This window comes from Pogona vitticeps, chromosome 2 (genome assembly GCF_051106095.1).
Source record: "Pogona vitticeps strain Pit_001003342236 chromosome 2, PviZW2.1, whole genome shotgun sequence".
Classification (NCBI taxonomy): domain Eukaryota; kingdom Metazoa; phylum Chordata; class Lepidosauria; order Squamata; family Agamidae; genus Pogona; species Pogona vitticeps.
In genome coordinates, this window is record NC_135784.1 from 188,615,826 (window position 1) to 188,629,182 (window position 13,357).

General features: G+C 43.9%; 1 long non-coding RNA gene across 1 annotated transcript; it reads left to right on the forward strand.

Moving 5' to 3' along the window:
* Positions 1 to 538: 538 nt before the first annotated feature.
* On the forward strand, positions 539 to 9,159 carry LOC144587155 (uncharacterized). The gene is made up of 2 exons (XR_013542358.1): positions 539 to 976; positions 4,700 to 9,159. It is a non-coding gene; the product is annotated as an uncharacterized LOC144587155 (long non-coding RNA).
* Positions 9,160 to 13,357: the final 4,198 nt, after the last annotated feature.

Genomic DNA, 13,357 nt, shown 5'->3' on the forward strand with positions numbered 1-13,357 from the left:
GGCTACAAGTCTGATTATGAAGGGAACCAGCTTTGGTAGACAATCTGTGCCAGCACCAGTGAAAGATATGTGTGCCCATGGCAATTTCCTCTCTCTCTCTGTCTGTCTCTCTGTCTGTCTGTCTGTCTCTCTCTCTCTGTGTGTGTGTGTGTGGGGGGGGTTAGAATTGCTTGGAAGCAGTTCAGGCCTTTCCTGGTTGTGCTCCAAATCTTCTTCCCTCTCCATGGAATTTACCAAGGACAGGCAGCGCTGCTGCCCGGGCAGCCCAAACATGCCTTCCCTTGCGGCCTTTAATGAGGGCTTCTGCGGCACATTCTACAGAGTGGCCTCATAGTTACAAGAATAGACATGCCATTAGCTCTACCAACGCATTATTATTATTATTTTGCCAGGGTCTTCCTTCTTGGTAATGAATGAGGCGCAGCAGTGCTGTTTGCGCTTTCTTCTCCAGAGAGATTATATTGGCCCAGGCTGGTCCAGTCAGGCCTTGGTTCTGCCTTCTTTGGCCTCCTTTCTCATAGTCACTTTGTTCCCTAGGATCTGCCTGTTTACTGGATAGCCTTTTCGCTCGTTTTAAGAGAAAGACCGGTCGTGCGGTCAAGTCAAAGAAGTGTGTGCATCCAGGCAGTAGAAGCTCCACTGCGGAGGGATTCAACAACATGCTTGCGTGGTTTGAAAGAGCTGCATGTGGTGCTCCTGTGCTCCCTGAGACAGCTCAGCTGTGTTTTCTCTCACACCGACCGAAACACTGTTGAGGCAGCCCTTGTTTGTGCAGCCAGCAGGAAAGCTCCAGATGGCAGGAAGGGAAAGAGAGAGAGAGAAAAAATAGGGCAACAAACCGGGAAGGAAAAGGGGAAAAGAAGGAAAAAGAAAGGAAGGAGAAATGCTATTTATTCCAGTCCCTTCACTTCAGCAAGAACGGGAATCTCGTCCCTGCTCTAAAGAGAAAAGGTTGTGCGAACTGCCACAGGAATATGTAAGTCTGCCACCATCTCCTTTCCAGGTGATAGCACCAAGAAAGAAAGACTGCGTAAGGGAAACACCCTTCTGTGTTGGCTGACCCCTCCTCTCAGGCAGCTGCCACCTCCCCCTTAGCCAGCTAGCTGCTGGACACCCTGCATTCATTGGTGCACCCCCAGAAAAGGTTATCTCGCTGCCTTAGCTGTTCTGAGGCAAAGAACTGGTGGCACCAACAGGATCATGTCAGATTTTATGAAGATTAGGCAAGGCAGTGAAAACTATCTCAGATTAGCCTTGCCTCCTGGCCCCTTCATAGACAGTAGAAAGAAATATACAGTATTTCAATTTAGAGCAAATAGAGGGACTGGTTTGGTTCTGCACGTAACCTTTGCTGCCAGTTTCCACTGGGGATGCTTCGTGGCTATTCACAGTTTGTGGTTCATGTCTGGCAGAAGTGCGTAAGTGACTAAACTGTGAGCTAGAGGCTCTCTTAGACAATCTCACCTCAGAGATAAATACACTACTCTGATCTTCTTATCAGGCCCCTCTCCACCACATTTAGAATATGGGAATTTTAATAATGTTGACTTACCTGACAGGATTAATTTGAGGATCCATCCAGTTTAATCCTTGTCAGTGAAGGTGTGGCCCAGTTCGCTGGGGTTTGCAAAACAGAACAGAGAGTGAATCTTAGTAATATAACAATAAAGTTTATTGCTTTTCTGTTTAATAGTGTGTTTTTTAAAATTCACAGTAAACAACATCAGATGTGCAGGCACAGTTGATGATTGTGCAGGCTTTCTTTCCTTGTTGTGTTCTTGAAGACCCCTCTCTCCTCAAAGTGCCATTAATTTTTAAAGGAATGTTTAAGATGGGAAAATCAAATCTGTTGGAACTTGTACAAAAAAAAATTGACAGAACTGAAGACATTATTAGCTAAGATTTCAGAGAAGGAGAAAAAGAGACTGCAGCTTTTTTTTATCTAGAGGAAGAATATAGATTAGGAGATACATTGGAGAGAACAGAATGATAAAGTGAGTAAGAAATTAGCATCTCCTGGTGTCTCCCTTTTTCTATTTACATGCTGGTTTCTCTGCTGGTCATGTTTGGGTTGGTTGTATAATGTCTTTGTGTGATTGAGAGATATGTTGGATATATTTTATATAAAAAAAATGGAAAACACCCTCCCTGATTAAGTAATAACAGCCAAAATGGGTTGATAACTGTGGGGTTATCTCTAAGCAAGTGACTCTGTGAGGTAAGGCTGACTGCTTGGTCTACAGGAGAACAGTTTATGCATTTGCAGCACTCCCACTGCTCCCTTTCGGCTAAGAAGGCTTTGTTTATTGATGGGATACCTCTTCCCAGAGACAGTGGGTCATTACAGAAGGTCAGACATGTTATTTATGAGAAAGGGTTTGCCACAGCAAATGTAAACGCTGGGGAAATCACTTCGCTTCTGCGGCTCAGCCACACCTTCAGCTACATTGAGGTTGCTTATAAAAAAATGTTGGGTTATGTGTGTCCTCAGGTGACCTGTAGCATCACAGTAATGAACGGCAAATCACTGCTGCTATTATCTGTTGGAATCCAGGAATGGTCACTGGGCATGCCCTGAAACAATAGCTTTTTATTAAACCGTGGAAGGTTTTCTTGGCAGGAGGACCCGAGAGGCCAAAGCTAACAACACCCTCGCTGCAGATGGTGGTGGCATCCGTCTATTGTTGACGTGACCCAGCTGAATTGTTCAGTGCCAGTTAGCAGCTTCAGCAGGGGCGGGGGGGGGGGAGAGGCAGGCACTTAACACAACACCAAAAGGAGGGTAAAAGATGGCTCACATAAAAAATGGTATCTGCTAATATGTGTGAACAGATGCAAAATCGGAAATGATTTTAAGCATGTAAAGAGGATTGTAGTGCCTCTCAGCCAAGTGAGAAAGACCGTGATCGGGTGACCTGTGTGCCAGATGAGAGTCTTGCTATCCAGGCATTGCCAACTATGATGGGCAACTTCGTGTAATCTGTTTTTATTTTCCAAATCCCAGATCTCTTCCCAACTATCCATAGCCACCTCTACAGAACAAGCTTCAAAGGTAGAGCCAGGAATTCTGAACTCATCACCATATGTTATTCCTCCTGTTGTTAACTATAGCCTGGGGTTCCTTGAGCAACGATCCCTTGTCCCTGTTTACAGAACAAAGCTTCAAAGGAAAACCACTGAATATCAAACAGGGGACTTAAGTCATTACTAGGTGTGAAATGTCTCAATGGTCACACAATTTCCAACTTGTGTTTAATTTCCAACTTGTCTTTTTTAATCTTAGAGCCAGGTATGAACGTTTTGCCCCTGTATTCACCCCCTTTATGTCTGAAGAAGTGGACATGTTTCACGAAAGCTCACATTAAAATAAAAGCAGTTAAAGACTAAATTAAAGACTAACTAAGGGGACACCCACGTTTTTCTCGTCTTTTGTTTTTGTTTTGCTTTTTGTTGATAGGCTTGTTCGGAATAACATTCCTCCGAACTGCTTCCCTCCTCTATCTCCTGATAGAGAAGATCTTGATTCTACTGCCATGTGTTAATGGCATAGGCATTAATGATGTGTACACTCACCTACACCCTCTGCATGCTTGTGTGTTTATTTCTACTGCAACTACAATGTGTGGAACTGAGGTATAACTGAGGCATGCTCTGAACTATGGAAAGGCCCAGCCTCAGCTTTCCAGCCTTCCCTGCTTTGGAAGGTTATTCACTTTTAAAAAAAGCACATATCCCAATACCATGTGACAATCTAACATTATTAGGAATACAGTATGACCATCCCCCCATTTACTTCTTTGAGGGCATTTAACCTTTTGGCTGAAGCTTTCTTCTGAGCTTTATTGCCCTCCAAGTCATTCACTGTGGAGACAAGAAGCAGGGTGGTGTTGCTTTTTTAAAATTGTGATACTCAGCTACAGAAGTCTTTGCCTAGAGAGGCCCAGACACCATTTATGTGGGTTGCCCTGAGGCAACTGGTGAAATTTGTTCTCTTTAGGAAAGTATCACGGTCCTAGTATGACTGCTATGAAGTGCTAAGACTGCTCCCCTAACCCTGATCTTTTTTATCTGCATCTGGCTCTACAGGTTTTTTGCTTGTTAGCTTTGTTTTCATGGATACCCTTAATTTCCATAATGCTTGCTACTAGATAGGGCAGCATCAGCATTCTGGACTAGTAAGGGTTTTACCCTGTCACAGGTCTTGCAATTAAAAAAAAAATTAAAATAAAAGACAGTTCTGTAAAGTGTTCACAAGCCCCATCATCCATCATGTGTGCTGTAGGAGCCAAACCCCTCCACCATTGTCAAGAAGGAGTATCTTTTAGGGCATGATCCTGAGTGATTGTTGTAGTGCGCTGGGGAAAATGGCTTTCAGGGAGACACCACTTTGCACTCCCAGTCTCAAGAAGGTTTTTTTTTTAGGACAAGATCTGAGAAACAGTTTTATTTCTTTATCCCATGGTAGAGCAACTTGTGTTACTCCACAGAAAGGGAAATAAAAATTGGTACTCTTTCTGTGTCCCCGGGGTAGAGTGTTGCTCCACCGAAAGGGAGAGAAGTTTTGTTCAGGGTGCTATTGAAAAGCCATTCATTTCTCTCACTCTCTCTGTGTGTCTCCCCCACATTGGTCAGTTGCCTTATTTCCTGGTCAGCCAGGTTTCACTTCGACTCTGTGTCCATTTGCCTTTATTTCCCCCAGTGCCCTTTCCCACAGCAGGGGAGACTTCATAGGCGGCCACCCAGACTCCGACGCCCCATCTGAAAGGGGCTAAGAGGGACCCGATGCACTCGGCAACACTTCGTTTGAAAACCAAGATGGGAGCATCCTTTTCTTTCTCCTCAGCGCCAGAGGACCCTGTTGCATTTGGAGGCCTAGGAACCTTGGAAATAAAAATCTGGATTTAAAACGAGATTGGAAGAGGGATAATTTATTTTATTGTTCTTTCTTGGCATGATCCCCACAGGCAGACTGCCCTTACCTTGCCAGTGAAATACTGTACACCAAGTGGGGTGGGGTTTTTGTGCTTAGTTGAGGACATTCGGAAAATATGGCGTGGATCACGGAAGGGGTCAGGCACAAAGATCTCAGGGGTCTGGGCCAGTCTCCAAAAAAAGAAGACCTGAATCCACTCCTTAATGTGATGTTCTGCACCCGAGGCCTCAATAGAAGCCTAAAAGTAGAAGTCAGGGAGGAGAAGTAGAAAATGAGGTTGGGAGAGTAAAGTGGAAGAAAGCATGTTCAAAACTATTATAGTTTCTATGCCTGGGTTCTTGCTTCTTTGATCTTGTTACCTCCAATCAATGCCTCAGTAACCTAGCACTCAAGCAATATATGATTATATTTTGCTCTTCTTACTTGGGGGCATTGGTGCTTTACAGTCCTTACATATTAGCTTACAGCAATGGTCCCCAGATGTTCTTGGACTGCAACTCCCAGAAGCCTTCATCACTAGCGGTGCTGGCCAGGATCTTTGGGACTCGTAGTTCAAGAACATCTGGGGCTCCAAGATTGGGAAGCACTGGTTTAAAGGCTGAAATCTTATTTGCAAGGCAGGCTGTAAACATCTTTTAATCTGACCTCTTTTATATTGGTAAGGCAAGGCAAGGCAGATTTAACGGAAAGTAATGATTGCCCTTAAACTGGCAGCTGCCCTAAGCTCCTCCTTGATTTCAACAGCCGGCAACAGTCTTGGCTGCTCCAGTTTTTTCTGTTTTGCCTCTTGCAAAAAGTGTACATCGTAACAGCCTGTCTTGCCTTTCTGGAAGGCAAGAGAAAGTGGCTCTGAAAATAGAAAGTGGAATGTTTATAAATGGAGTTCCTGGTATTTAGATGATGGAAAGCGCAGAACAGCAGCTCTTGGTAGCTGACAGCATGGTGCTGCAAGAGGGCCTCTCAATCTGAAGATCTCATGCAAAAAATAATGAAATGCATCTTAAAAAGTGTTATGTTTGAGAAAGTTAGATACACCCTGGAGTACTAGAAGCTGGTACTCCAGGGCAGCAGGCAACATAGGGGCAGGCATGAGCAAACAGTTTGGGCTGACACACAAAATATGTGGAATCTGGCTTGGCAGGTATTAGATTGCCCCTTGGCAGGTATGGGACTTATCTTCTGTGTTCTGTTTGTTATTCCCTGAAGGGTCTTCCCATTCCTGGTGCCAGGTAGAGAAAATATCATTCAGTCCAAGGGCCTCCACAGTAGTCCTTAGCATCCTCCCACAGGACCACAAGGACATGGCTAGGAAAAGACCCAGGAGTTATTACCAGCCCAGTGAGACCTGCCTTCCAAACCTGGCACGGTCCTGATGTACTGGGCTATACTGTAATTATGAGTTGCCTGCAACCAACTCAGATATGGATGATGAAGGTTGTAGTCCATAACATCTGAAAGGCATCTGCTTGGGGAAGACTGGATTAGATCATTCTGGGCTAGATGATCTGTCTTGACAAAAGGCAGATTCCTCTGAGGAGAACATGCAGCTGCGGAGGAGAAAATAGGTAATAAAGTGGTCTTTGTGTGATTAAAGTAACATTTCAACTTATTTCTAAAGAATGAGTCTTTCCTTATCTGTGTCCCTGCTAGGATGATTGCTCCATTTCCCCCCCACATTTTGAGCTAGTGCCTTATAAAAGCAGCTGGTCCCACATGTGCTCCCCACAAACTTCACTAGGTGGCAAGACAGTTCAGTGGCCATGCAGGAAGGCTGAGTTTCATTTGAAAGAGAAAACATTATCCTTGCAATATTGGTTTCATTTAGAGTATAAAGCCCAAGGGAAGTAAGGAAGCACTCTGATATCAGGCAGAAGATTCTTCCTACTGCATCCAGTTCACAAGAAGAGCCCTGTGCTCCCTATTCAGGACCACTAATTGCTCCAAATGTTCCTTCCTTGCCTCTCTGATTGTCCCTTTCAGTTAAAACTGGCTTCAAACTCTCTATTGGCTCCCATTCATTCAGATCCTTTTGTGAAAGTTCCTGGATGCTTCATCAAGTAGCCATTCATGTGCTGATCAAGATGGTCAAACTCTCAAAAGGTCATTCAACAGTGACAAGATGGAACCAGTGACAAAAACATATTTTATAAGTGAAAATCAGATTTGGGTCCTCTTAACTGCCAGATGGTTTGCCCAAGAAGGAAGCAGGTTGGGTTGGCAGCTCCTTCTTCCCTGCCTTTTAGGACAGGTTGCCATTTGCCTGTGAAACTGGAGCTTCCTATCTATATTGTCCTTCGGATATTATGGATCCTTTCCAGAAGGCTGTTACTTCATGAACATTGTGCAAGCTGCTGAGATATCCATGCCTGGATTTGTTCTGCTCAGTTTACTGCACAAGAGCCTTAATTTTCCTTGCCAAAATTGTATCAACATGGTAGGAGTCTCATTTGTAAAGGCAAATGGGCCCTGCCTCAGTCTACCCAAACCAGTTCAGCCTCAGTCGACCCCTGACCAGCTAATTTCTGCCTGCCCCATCACTGACAGAAGGCTAAGGTTGGGCCATACTTCTACTAGAACATGAAGATATTGCAAATCAGATGAGAACTTTCATGTTCTCCAGAACTTTTCATCAGGCAAACCTGGACTTAAGAGTTCAAAAACTGGGTCAGATGCAGCTTGATCCAAAGCTAGGTTGTAATGCCCATCATTCTTAAAGGCAGACTGCCCCCCCCAAAATGAAAATGGAGTTTAGTTTCCATGTGAGGCAGAGGTGACAAAAATATCAATTTTCAGGCGGCATCCAGGCAAAAGACTGGCTTGCTCCCCTCCCAATATCAGATGAGGCTTGAAGACCCTTTTTGTAGGTTTGGAGGAGAAAAAACACAAAGCAAAATCTCAGTCTTAACATCAGCGAAACAGAAGGATTTTTAGGAACATGTTTTCTGGAGAGCTCAAAAACAATTGCATCACTAAAAGCATCCCAATTAAAGTGATTGCCCAATTCCAGGACTTACTTTCTATAAATGGAGCACCAAGCCATTTTTTTTTTTTTGGATTTGCCTTATTAGAGGCAGAGGATTATGGCACCACATGTGTTCTATGCATGCATGTGAGAATCTTCCTTTGCATTCCTGCGTGTCTGACCAGTATGCCCCTGACTCTGACTCTGCCCACCTGTACTGTGCCTTCTCCTCCACCAGCCACGGTGGATACTGCTGCCAGGAACAGCATTCCTTCAGAATCTCTCAAGAAATTACACAACTTTCATACTGAGCCTGTTTGGAGTGCCTGAAGGGGACTAGAGATGAAAGGAAAAACAAGGATGCCAAGATAGAGGCAGGAGGGTCCCAGGGTGAGGAAAGGCTTGTAAAGCAGCCCAGTTCACATGGGCATTGCTACGGTGCCTGGGAGGAAGGGAAGCTGGAGTTCTATCTTTTGGCCCAACTGAAACCCATCCTGTGGTATTTTTACCTTACCACCTACACTCCAGCCCAGTGGATCTTTTTACTCCATACCAACCAAATGTATACCTGGAGTCATGTAGATATTTTTGGCAACTGAGCCTTTGGTAATCACTGCTGGAGTTCTAACTGAAACCTTGCATGCTGCCTGTAGTTTATTTGACTGGGAGGGACTTTTCCAGGCTGGGATTATTTTTTCTCCAGCACTAACCAATTGTTTCTTCCAGCCTTTGAATTCAAAGAGAGGCCCACCTCTCTGCTGAGTGTTTTCTTTCCCTCTCTTTCTTCGGTTGGTAGCAGTTGTTTGTCTGCTGTTGGTCAGTTCAGTTGGTTGCTAGGTATGTGTACAGTAAAAGCAGCATGCACAATTCTGTAATTTCAGGCAAGTGTAAGTAAAGAAATGTTTTTATTCTTTCTCCTACAAATGTCTTGGAGTGAGTTGTTGAGACTTTAAGTGCCAGTTATGGAGTAAAGGGTGGACTATGGGGAACTTGAAGCAATTCTCCTCTATGGATCTCTGTACTTTTACTGTGTAGTAAAAAGAGAATATTACCAAAAAAAAAAAAAAAAAAGATCTTAACGTTTTTCTAAATACACAGTGCTTACCTCATCGGAAGTTACCATTTGGAAGTAACAACCTATACTATTTACCTTTGTGCAGCTCCATCTCCCTTCCAAAACTGTGGAAGCTGCATGGCTGTTGGAGGAGGTGGGACCTTGAAGCACCAAACACCTGTTTGGCTGATAAATGAACTGGCACACTTGCTCACACTGACTAGCAATACACTCCGTTCCGTACCTAGCAGTATTGTTTGTTTCCACATGGATCAGAAGGAAGAGGTGGTGGCCAGTGGGCTTGATGAGTTTTAGCAAACTTTGCGTCAGGTCCCTGCAACTGCTTCCCCCAACTGCTGTCCAATTAGATAAGAAGGGCTCATTTTTAAAAGTTTAGGGAGAATATGCCTCAGCTCTTGGTCAGCACCGAGCTCTGGCAATGCAGATACAGTATTTATCAGGGGACACAGTTCTTTTGGAGTATGTTATGGATCAGTGCTCTCTCCCAGCCCCAGATCCCACTCAAAACCATGCGTCTGGAAGGCATACTGCCTCCTGTTGGCTTTGCCCATCCATCTCTAATGGCATTTGAGTTCCCTGCCCTCCAGCCTTAAGGGTCAAGATGCCACCCCAGGCACTTGGCTGAGAAGAAAGGTGGCAAGTGGAAAGAGCTCTAAACTCTTTTCCTGCCCTAGACTATTCCTGCAGCCTGGCCTCACCAATCCTTTTGGGTCAATCTTCCATCACTTGAGAATACCACCGACAGCGGATTGAGCTCGTTGTCCTTCCTGCAGCACCTTCAAGTCATAACCAGCTAGAGAGGATATGATCTGGTTGCTGAAAGAGAGAGAGCTGGAGTTCCTGCCAGAACAGGCAACACAAGGAAGGGATAATTGATGCCCTGTGTCTCTCTGCCTACACAAACAAAGATAAAAGCTGGCAGGTGGTGAGTGACAAAAAAAAATCCCCAAAGGGGCTTGTTGTACCAAAGAACTGTGTCTGTCAAGAGAAATATCGTGTGCCACTCAGGGAGAGTTGGCTGGCTCCACAAATCAAAAGACTGGCAGCAGTGTCTTTAATTCAAGGTACAGGCATCGAGTCCAGGCAGATTCCAGACATCGGCTTATTGAAACATTCTGCCAGTCTGTTCACTTTATTCTCTTTTCCCTCTAGAAGCACAACGCAGAAGGCAGGCCCCCTTCCCCATAAATACGTTGTCTATTCTGGGTGAGAGTTGCTAATGCAGGACAATGCTAACATGCAATCAAATGGAGGATTAACTTTGATGTTCTATTTTTATTGGCTACATTTATAATCCACCTTTCCTCCGAGGAGATCCAAATGGAATTACAAGTCTCTCCTTCTCTACATTTTATCCTTACCCCATCTCTGTGACGCATGTCAGGCTGAGAGTAGGTAAAGTGGTCCGTGGCCATCCAGGAAGCTTTATGGTCAAGTGGGGATTTGAACCAGGAACATTGTAACCACGACATTGCAGTAGGTGTCTAGAATAAGAAGAGTAAGAAGATAAACCACAGGGTAATAGAGGGTGTCCTGTAACAAGGTGGCTAGTTTAGTTGCCTAAATCAGCCTTTCTCAACTTAGCACCCTTCAGTGAAATGATAGCAGTTGTATTTCACTACAACACCCATCACCCCCAGGCAGACATCTAGAAGGCGCTAGGCTGGAGAAAGCAGGACTGAAGCCTTCCTTTGCAGCAGATATGCTAAGATTATGGATGAACACTAAGAAGAGAGAAATCATGACGGCAGAAGAATTATGACTTCAAGGTTGACAATGAAGAAATGAAAATGGTTAACGATTTTCTAAACCTTGGCCTGGTCATCTGTCAAAACGGAGACTGCAGCTAAGAAATCAAGAAGAAGAAACAGTAGCTGTGACTACACTGGAAGGCCAAATCACTCCAATTTGACTTTGCTGCAAATCAAATTGCAGCCTGTGTTGTAGCTGTCGGTGAACACATAGTCGGTGATTACACAGGGGCTGTGGATTGATTTGGGAGTTTGGTGTTCACACTGGATGCGATGTGATCCTCATTCCAGCACACAGCACCCCCCTTTTTTTGTTGTTCTTTCCTTCATCTGGCCCCATCTCTGCTGATCCTTTTTCAGTTCGCTGTCAAACTGGTTGGTTTTGAAAGGGCTGTAGAAAGTTCCAGAAAAGGTGGCTACGTTCTAAAGTTCTTCTCAATGTATACAGAAATACTTAACACATACCATAGGGACATCTTTTACTTGAGAGCAAAAAGGGCTGGACTGATTCGAATCAGCCTTTCTGTTGCGTAATCAGAAAGAAAAAGAAAATTAAAATTGACACTACTATAACCACAACAACCCCAGGGTATTTGAATCTGTAGTCACAGCTAGACATCAGCTATTCGTATTCGTATCGCTGGGGATATGAATATGAATAGTGGCACCACAAGTGTGATGGAGACCCATTCCCTCTCCCCCTCACAACCAGCCGATCCACTCACTGGCTACTGTGCAGCACTGGCGTCCTTCAGCATCACTGTTTTGCCAGTCCACTGCTGTGCCAATCCCTTGGACAGGCAGCTATGAAGGTTGCTTGCCATTTTCAGTCATTTTGTGTGTATCTGGAAGTTGGCCAATGAAGAAACCTGGCCTGGCAGAAAAACATCATAAAGTGCTCCTCTAGCACTAGTGTTGGAGGAGAACTTGACCAAAGACTGTCAGAAAGCAAAATAGGTGGGCTAAACTCTTCCTAGAAGCTAAAATGATCAAACTGAGAGAGTCTTTGGACATATGATGGGAAGGAGTGACTTGCTGAAAATACAATACTGTTGGAAAAAATAGAAGGCAATAGGAAAATAGGTGATAGACTGACTCAAGAAAGGAGCCATAGCCTTGAATTTGCAAGACCTGAGCAGGGTTGTTAATGACAGGACCTTTTGGAAAAGAAGGTCAACCTAAATCTGAAGCAATTTGATGGCACATAACAATATGTAATTCTTTTGTGCAATTCTAATCTCACTCTTGCAACTCAACAGTGATATATTCAGCAGCCTTCAGGCCAGTGCAGACAATGTGATGCAGGAATGTAACCAACTACTGTAATGTCAAGGAGAAAAGGCCTTCAATTGCATATCTTCCAGACATGCACATTTGGCTCATTTCCTGATTTCAGGATTCATTGGGTAGAGTGCTCCATATCTCCGGGCTACAAATAGATATAGGAACAAGCATGAATATTTTAATACTTTATATCAAGTACTTTGTGGCTAGGCTCATATATGAGTGTCCAGAACAGGTTCAGCTAACTAATCTCTTTCAGAGAAAGATTCAGAGCCTCAGGTGAACCATTTAACAAGCTCAGAATCCTTGAGCCTACACAACTGCACTTTCTCTAGTAGATATTCTGATCCGTAACAGTGATCCATTTAACAGCTGATACAGTGAGTTCTCGCTGCCCAACTGCTGTATTTTCTGGATGGTTCTGGTTTTGGATGGCCCTCTGCCTTTATTTTCACCTTTTAATTGTTCATCTGGTTTGCTTTTAAACAGTTGGAAGCAAGCTAAGAATGTACTCATATGAATAAAAATTAAGCCAGTACGAAACATTAAGCCCAGATGAAGTGAATGAACAGATGGTTATGTTGTTTGACAATCAAATAGTGAGCTGTCAACTAAGAAAGGAAACATGCTCTTCTGCATTTATATCCCTGTAAATAGTGTGATGTATCTCACTCAAGAGCTGTGTTAAGATTTTCTGATAGAGGACCAAAAATCCAGTTCAGTTTAAACTAGCATTAGCAGGTAACATTTATAATTCACTAAGTTAAACATTAACGAAAAGGAAATGGAATGGCACTGGTAAAGCCATTCCTTAAATACCTTGCGGACCTTGAAATCCCTATTAGAGTTGACATAAGTCAGGCATGACTTGACGGTACATAACACACAGGAGAACATGGCATACTGTATATAACTGTGGTTGACCCTGTTCTCCCCCATGGCATTAACTCCTTCAGATTGGTTTCATTTTGCGTTTTCATATGGGCTTTCTTAATCTTGCCCTTTCAATTAATCTTACTTTGGAATGCAAATTCTCTATACAGGTGTTAGCTGGGGATGCTAGGAAAGGAGAATGCTGTCATAGGGCCTGAATACAACTTATACTACATGTGACCTTAGCCAAAAGGCCGAGAAGCAACACAGAGGTGTTGCTGTTATGTGCTGTCAAATGAAAAACGATTCATAGTGACCCTAATAGATCTTTCAAATATCAATGTAACAGGCAGCTCTGACCTCACCTGTCCATCACAGCTGGGTAGTGGATCATCAGCCAATGAGGGGACGGAGGGTGGTGCTGAAGGGGGAGGAGCTGAATTATATAAGGGTGTGTGAAGAGGTAAGGAACAGATAAG